Below are 8,660 nucleotides of genomic sequence, written 5' to 3' on the forward strand. Positions count from 1 at the left end.
GCCAGATCTTCCTTGAAATGCTCGCTCCCCTCCCACCCCTCATGTGTTCGAGCTGCCTGGTCTTCTGAGTCTGGTTTCTAAAAGCCCATATTAATTTCTAACCAAGACTGCAGCACCCGCTGTCACTGTGCAAGGCTTTATCCGCTCTCAGACTTTCTTAGGTCACAAACACACAATATCTGATGAGACATTGATCATCTTCCTCTCTTTTCTCTCTTCAGCTCCTCTAACTTTCCTGTCAGAAGCATGAGAAAATATGCACAGGGGGAGAGGGGGGACAAAGTTTAACTTCTGGGTTGGCACTCGGAGAATAATTCATGAGCAGATTTCTAGCAAATGATATGATTTGCTAAATTTTGGTCTTTGATTTATATTTATGTACTCCTGCTACTGCTAAGGTTTTTCCAAGCTCAATTAGATCATGAATGAGATCATTTTAATTCAGCCCCCAAACTGTGACCTGACCAGGGTCTGAAAGTGTTCAAAAAGTAATTTTAAGCCTCCTTTTGATTTGAAAAGGAATACTGCATGCTTGGTTGTTCATACAAATAACATAAAACTTAATTATTGGATGATTTGGCAGAGGACCGTCTTGCCAAACAAAAGTCAATGCCCGCTACTATGATGCTGGCACTGCCTGGGTCCCTGCGCCCATAGCCCCCTTGTATTCGGCGTTTGTTCATTGTATCTCAGGGCAAGATGCTTTCAAATAGGATGCACAGATCCAGGAGGCAGGGTGCACCTCCAAGGGCGTGCCGTACTTATAACTCCAGTTAAAAAACTGCTGTCTCACCTAGAATGGAAGTAGATCTGCGCTGTCAAATCACCAGGAGGCTGTGACAAAGAGAGCTTGCAGCCTGACACACGGTATAACAACACAGCAAACACCTTTAATTCTCTCATGTCTCATACCCTTTACTTTCTCACACATTTATGGCTGTTCAAACGTTGACACCTACACGCTTTTTCGAAACTAAATGAGGCAATCTTATTTAAGACCAAATGCAACACCTGTAAAGTTATTCTTATGCCCAGCAAAAAATAACCATTAACTCCTTCCTCATGAAAGCTGCCGTGCTTGGTTTGGAAAGTCTCAAGTTGGTAGTGGCTGGCTTCAGGCCCTGACTCGGAGGCTCACATGACCTCCGGAGCTCTGACAGACAGACAAGACTTCCCCCTCAGAAAGATGCGGAGGGAGAGATAATGTTACCGTTCGAATTTGCCTCTCGTAGCTTTTCAAGTTGAAGCCTCTTTCTTTATCACAAACTTCTGGTGTCTTTTATAGTAAGGAGGGAGGCCTCAGCTGCTTCATTCCCTCTAGTGACCGGAGTCTAATATTTTAAAAGCCAGAAATGAAAATAGCTTTTCTAAAGATATTTCCTGGAATTTTTAATGTACTGCCTTGATTCTTTTTTTTTTTTTTTCTTTTTTTTCCCTGCCAATTATAAACCACCATTTGGAGGGCTTATGAGCAATGTAAGTCCACCTCATCTAATTAAACCACATTGTTTTAAAAGCTTGAACAGTTTTCATGTCTACAAGACTTGTCTGAATAATAAACTGCTAGAGCCAGAATTCTGAGTGTCTTTGGAGAGCCAGGGTTTCATCTGCTGAGCGCAAAGGGCCGGGCACTCAAAGAGTTAAAGAGTGTGCGCGCATTGCTGGGTAGGTTAATATCACAGCTGCCTGGTAAAGCATTATCCCCCTCCCTCACTTAACAAAAGCCTCCTTTTGCAAACAGACTCCCACTTGCCCCCCCAGTGTCCAAAGGTGTTTACTGAAGTAAATCTGCCTAAATCCTTCATTGCTTGGGTCATGGGGGTGGATAGGAGGGGTGGAAGGTGTAAGGATAATCTCTTTTTGTAAATTCTGTAAATCTTCTGGGGGGGAAAAATCAGGAATCTGTGTCACATGTTTATGCACAACTTCTAATATATCTTAGTTTTGGTTTTACAAGTGAGATATGCCACAGTGGCTTTTGGAAAAGCTCCCCCCCCCCCGCAAATAATTCACTGTGCTATTTGAAGAGATGTACTTCCAAAGTTGTGTGTGAGTGTGAGTGTGTGTGTGTGTGTATGTGGTGTATTGTATGTGTAATCTAATTGTTGAAGAAAAACTGTTGGTATCTCCAAGTGGTTTCAGAAAGGGGAGGAAGGGACAAGGCAGCTTAGGAGCAAGATAATGTAGCTGAAAAGTTGTCACGAGAGGTTTCTGCTCTTGCCGTGGTCTCGTTCCAGGACCATTAACTGCATGTTACTTTTGCATGTTGAAAATGGAGGCAAATAACACTGTAAAACCTGACAGGTCCGCCTGCGAGGGTTTAAACAATTCCCAGTAAGAAGGAGCCCTTTAGGCACAAACTTTCTCTCTCAAGAGAACGTGAATACCACCAACCCCTCCCTACAAATCTTAAAGCATCCAGTTTGAGATACAAAAAGGCTGTCATCTCACAAATGTTAAACATACTAAAAAAATCTGAAAAAAAAAGTATGGAGAAGGTGTGAAAAACGTGGCACTTTACAGCCCTGAAAGCTTTTTAAAATAGAACAACTTTTCCCCCTAAAATTCTTTTCAGAGAATTTTTTTTTTTCCTTTTTGGCTCATTTGAGAGTTTCTTTCTTGGCTTTTTTCCCCTTTCATTTGAAAATATGAATTATCATAAAAAGTCAGGGGGGAAAATGGGAAAGTCTTTTCCAGTTTTTCTGAGGATTTATCAGTGTGTTTAGACTGGGTGTGAGTGCCTGTCACTGAGGCCAGACCAGGGGCCCAGTCTTCAGCTTGCCCGGCCCCCACCCCCACCACAGTAAACACTCATAGTTATTACAGCGAAATTCTGGGGAGCTCTCAGGCGCGGGAAGTCCACACACCTGACCCCAATCCCAACAGGCTTCTGGGGTAGAATTTGATCCTTCTCTGACACTTTTTACCTCAAGTGTTGAGCGGGTGGCCATGAATAGTACAGACATGCCATCTTGTAACACTATATGCCTGTCAGGAGGGACAGGGCCTGGTAGAGCATCAACTATGTAAGGCTGGTAACTAGGGGAAGCCCAACAAACAGCCACAAACACCTAAGTTATTTTACTCAGCAAGTACCCTCTGCCTCTCTTCTCTCTCTCCCTCTCTCTCTCTCTCTTTTCATCTTGGCTTTCTGTGGCAGAATGCAAATGGAGCCTGCCGGCGGTGAAAGGGCTGAATTGTGATTAAGAAGAAGAAGAGCTCCTTTCTTTGTTCTCCCCTCAGGGGATGTTTACTGGGAGAGACACAGCGGATCAGATATGAAAGGCATTCAGGTCAGCATTGATGTGAGCGAAAGTGAAATCATACCTAAGGCATTCAAAAGACCGCCGTGTCAGGGGTTCAGCTAACGGTACAGCTACTGTGTGTGTGTCTTCCCGGAGAGGCAAAAATCTTTTTACAGGCGATTTTTTCTCTCTCTAATTTACTACAAAATTATAAAAGTACTCCCTCCACTCCATGTACTTTCTACCACACGACACAGGAGTTAGTATTTTCTCTCCTCCTGTACCACAGCTGAAATCAGACCAACTTCTGATAACTGTGTTACCTAAATGAACCAGCAAGGCACCATCTGAACTGTGAAATCTGTTTTTTTCTAAACAGGTGTATTCTCGTGGGCTACATATATGCATAATACGTAGGGGAGAATTGAAAGAAAAGCCAAGAGACACACACAGGGATGGCTTTCCCCCTGACATCCCTGAGAAGAAACGCCACACACACATACACACACACACACACACACACACACACACACACACTCCCCACATAAAAACAGCACAGAACACCTTAAAAAGAAATCCTTTATTTACTTTGTAACTACTAGTTACACTTTTCTTGAGGGCTTTCACTCTGACACAACTGTCGCCCAAGATAAAAGTATTTGGCACATAGCTATTAAGGCAAGGCTTCCATAGAGCTGACTGATTATTCTCGGTCCCCATTTAAAAATGCTTGATGAAGAAATACTTGGATCTTACTTTTTAAAAGTTTACACTTCCCAAAGCCCAAATAGTCATTCAATAGATTTTCCAAGTGGTAAGCTGATGCTGTTGGCATAAACAGAGCTATATAAATATATACAAAATTCACAAATCACAGCAAACATACAAATAACAAGGAGGTGCCGGATGTTTCAAAGCTTAAAAATAAAAAGGAAAATCACATTTCATCTTCTGATTGCTAAAGGAGGAAAAGAAATAAAGAAGGAGGGGATGGGGTGACATGTATTGGTTTTAGATCATCCTTCCTTGTGCTTGAATTATTTTTTTTCAACCTTCACATCTTGGCTAAAAAGCATATTTGGGCTTATGTTAACATCTGCTTTTGTGGTGACATTTAATTCTGTATATTTTCAACTAGTGTTTCTGCATCACAGATTTTCCTCCTTTATCTCTCTGCTCTAAAAAGACAACCAAAGAGCAATCAAAAAGGTGTCTGACTTGGCCATTCAGACAATTGCCCCCTTGTGGGAATGCGGGAATGAATGGTACAGTGGACACCCCAGCACCATTGACGTTATAAACATGTAAATGAAACACATTAGGGCAGACAATCAATTGTCTGTGAGCACTGCAGACCTGGGCTCCCTCTCTCTGTGACAGGCACAAAATAGTGTCTACCTTGGGAAGCCACGGTGCTGAAGAGGAAAAGGACAAAGAATCCCCTTTCACACACAAGAAAATGCACCTTAAAAGCCCTGGAAGAATGCAGATGACAAAAACTGTTGTAAGGAAAGAATCTCCCACATCTTGGAATTAGCGCGGCTCTGCTAGAGAGCTAGCAATGTCCTCCTTTCCTACCTTCAGGAAACATTTTCCCCAGGAAATATTCTTACTGTGGTATTAGGGTCTTTGATAACCTCTTGGAATTTTCTTGAAGCAGATTAGGAGAGAAAGAACAGATAGACACATGTGACATCTATGACATAGCAGTTTAGTAGGGAACTTTTGTCTTGGCTTTACCCGTGCTTGAAAATAAATGCTGAAAGGCATGAATTTGTTTTTACTTGGCAACGGAGAAGCAATGCAAAGTTTAAAACCCTTAGCCTATCTTAACCCCTGGTGGACCATGTTAGGGACGCCAGCAGCCTGGCTACTGGACCTGCTACGGAGCAATGTGTGTTTCTACCCTAACTGACTTAGTTTTTCCAAATCGAAATAAAACAAATAAATCCATCTACATACACAGCCCCTAGCCTTGTATGTGTGTAGCATGACAGAACCTGCAGAAGATCTGCACAGAGAGAACAGGATGGACATGGATATCCTTGGAGCGCCCTTAGAATTGGTACCTGCCACACAACTGCCTGAGTGCTTCAGAGTCTGGAAAACAGCCTCCCTATGAGCCATCAACTTCACGAAGAAAGCTGCTTGCGAAAGGTTTCCACTCTTGCAAAGACAACCAAGTCTGCGGTGACTGTGTTCGGAAGGAAACTTCCCTGCCTCAGTGTGTGCTGTGGGCTCTGACACTCAGTCGCCCACCCCAGCTTCATCTCTCAGGCTGCAGAGCTGGGAGTTTCATCCTGAGGGAGGGGACTTCATTCCCTTTTCTTTCAAGCACCTCAGAAACAGGAACACCTTCACTTCCTTTAAGGAACTGGTGAGGAGGGAGGGTTTATTTCAAACAGGGAAAATCACTTCTGCTCATCTGTTTCTCCCCAGACAGATAGCCTTGAAAACATTTGACTTGATCCCTTCCCTCTACCAACTGTGCAGACTAAAGGTGCCTGGAAAAGCTCGCTCACTCCCCCACACAGTTCCCAACTCTTCAGTAGAAACTTTGGAGAAAAAGCAAATGCAACTCTTCTCTCCTTCTTCCATGTCCTTTTCCTTTCCTCCTAACGCAGTTTTCCTTTAAAAGACAACTCATCTCCTCTGACACAAGCAGTTTCCAGATATGATTTTTGTTACCATGTGCATGTGCCTGTGTGTGAGTTCGCAGAGGCTGATGCCGGAAGGCAGCAGGCTAGGGAGATAGACACCTCTTCCCAGGCTCTGAGGGAGGCCAGAGGGAAGCTGGAGCATCCCAGGACCAGCTGGCTGAGCCAGGGGCAAAGCAACAAACTTTGCAAGTTACCAACGGGCTGGGCTGCACCCGTAGCAGCAGCAGCAGCAGCAGCAGCAGCAGCAGCAGCAGCAGCAGCGGGGCATCCCCCTGTCCGAGTGTTGATTCCTCACTCCAAGGTTGTGTGGAGATGGTGGGGTATAATCAGGGGAATAAAGAGGGGGGCTGGGATTCCCCCCTCCACTCCAGCTTCAGTGAAAGTGTTACAAAGTGAGTCAGGCGACTGAAGATCATCTGACTGAACTTTCTTGAAACCGACACACATTCTTGTCTTCGGGCAACTTGCTTTTTGCCTCCTTCGCCCTCACCCCACTCCCCCACTCCGCCTGCACATCTTATTTTCTGGGAAGAGATTTCCTCCTTTCCATGTGGGGGAAAGGAGGCTGTCTGCCCGCTCTGGGTTAGCTTAGCCCTGGCACTGTCTTTGCCAGGCTTCTTGCTCGCCTAAGAATCTGGAAGCTTGGGATTCAGACTCTTGCTTCTCTGTACATTTACTTTCTCCAAACTGTGTCTTTCTCCTCTGCTTTTTGGTAACTGTACACAGCATTGTTTTCTAACTCATGATTCCAACCAGCTTTTCAGACACACACACACACACACACACACACACACACACACATACACAGTGCTTTATGTTTATCTCCTTGTCCCCTTAGTCTATACACACACTGCTGACTTTATTAAAATCATATAAAGTGCCGTTCTAGATTCCTGGATGACCATCTTCTTTTTTTTTTTGTACTGTTAGCTTCTACTTCTACGACTTTTCTTGTCATTATTCCTTTCCAGGAATTTCTATATGGTGTTGATAAGCATCATCATATTCAGTGTTATCAGCAAAGACACAAGCTCAAAAGTGACATCTTTTCCATGAATCCAGGAAAGAAGAAAACTCCACTCAGTTCAGATAAATCCTGGCAATTCCCAAAGGAAAAGGCACTGGACACGTGTTTGATGAGAGAGAAAATGAAAAAGATGGGGCGGGGGGGTCTCTTCTACCTGCTACTCAAAACCGGGACATTGCTCAGTCACATGAAACCAAATGAAAACACTGACAAGTAACCCACTTACAGCATGTTTCCTCACAGATGATTTGGAAAAAGAGACAGGTAACAGTCAAAGTTAGAAAAGCTGTAAGCAACAGACAGACTTGATGTTAAATGTGCAGGGTCTGGGCTGAATTCCTTAAAATACGTTATGCAACTTTCCATTTCCGAGTGTGGAGGCTTCTCCCGGATTAGTGGCCCGGTGGTGGAGAACTGGACGCAGTGTCCAGGGCTGCACAGCTCCTTGAAACTCCCTTCCACCTGCGAAGCCCCAAGAGGACTCCTCCACCGCTAGACCCAGAGGGTCCCCAGGAAGCTGGGATCTCTCTCTTTCCCCAGAACTGGGCTTTGACCTGACCTCAATGCTGGGGCCAGGCTGGTCATCAGTGGCAAAATCCTACAGGGGGTGGAAGGAGGAAGGCGAGAAGAAACACACTAAATAGTCTTCTCTACATCTTCCCTGCAAAAGAATACTTCTGGTAACCGTGCTTTAAATCTCATTCTCTCTCTTAAAAAAAAATGACTGTTTAACATAAGAAAAAAAGCCTCCTTGACACAAAGCTTTTGTTATCCAGTTGATCAGAAACGTGCTTTAGATACTTGTAAGAGGGGGAAAAAAGCCCCACAACAGACATTGATTTTAGAAAATCAATAACCAACATTTAATAAAAGGAACAGAAGAAACACAAGAGAGGAGAGGGGGACATTAGGTGTAATTTTAGTGTCTACTAAATTACCCGGAGATGGGAGGGGGGTCCTAGCGTAAGGACCACCTTAAATAATGCCAGGACCAGAGTGAAGAAAAATTAAATTAAGAGGGAGAGAAGGAAGGAGGGAGGGAGAGAGGGAGGGAGAAAGAGAGAGAGACAGAGAGACAGAGAGAGAGAGAGAGAGAGAGAGAGAGGGAGAGAGAGAAAGCTCGAAAAGAGGCAGCCTGATCTGAATCTTGGGGAGGCAGCTCGGAATATATTATTGTACTTGTTTTTTGTAATACTAAGCCAAGCAAATAGATCAAAGACAGCACAAAGAGGAAAGGCAGGATAACGTAACGAACAGTTTCGGACTAAAATTCCTCTGTCACTCCCCCATATGGTTCGACACCTCCACCACAACAAGCAAAAGACACACACACACACACACACACACACACACACACGAGAGACAGAGACAGAGACACAGAGACAGAGAGACAGAGAGACAGAGAGGGAGAGACGGACGGAGCGCATCGTTTGTCTCTCAGCGAAATGCCCTGCCTTTGTGTTTGTCACCGCGCCCGCACGCGCCCGCGGAAAGTTGCTCCAAGTGGCGCGGGCGGCGGCCGGGGCGGCGCGGGGCCGGGCGGGCGGCTCACCTGGTGACCAGGGCTGAGATGATGTCCGTGATGGTGGCGTTGACGTCGGCCAGCATCTCCTCCACCGGCCCGGGGATGGGCAGCTGCTGGCACAGGTGCTCGGCCCTGCGGATCTGCTGCCGGTTCTGCCAGATGAGCTCCGCCAGCTTCTCGCACCTGCGGGTTCCGGGCGGGAC

At 45.2% G+C, this 8,660-nt stretch overlaps 1 protein-coding gene across 1 annotated transcript in view; it reads right to left on the bottom strand.

Moving 5' to 3' along the window:
- The window catches only part of Zeb2 (zinc finger E-box binding homeobox 2), a gene marked incomplete in the record, with an annotated part of 125,387 nt that overhangs the window by 113,847 nt on the left and 2,880 nt on the right, over positions 1 to 8,660 (bottom strand).

This window comes from Chinchilla lanigera, unplaced genomic scaffold (genome assembly GCF_000276665.1).
Source record: "Chinchilla lanigera isolate Chin_1 unplaced genomic scaffold, ChiLan1.0 scaffold00039, whole genome shotgun sequence".
NCBI classification, from domain to species: domain Eukaryota; kingdom Metazoa; phylum Chordata; class Mammalia; order Rodentia; family Chinchillidae; genus Chinchilla; species Chinchilla lanigera.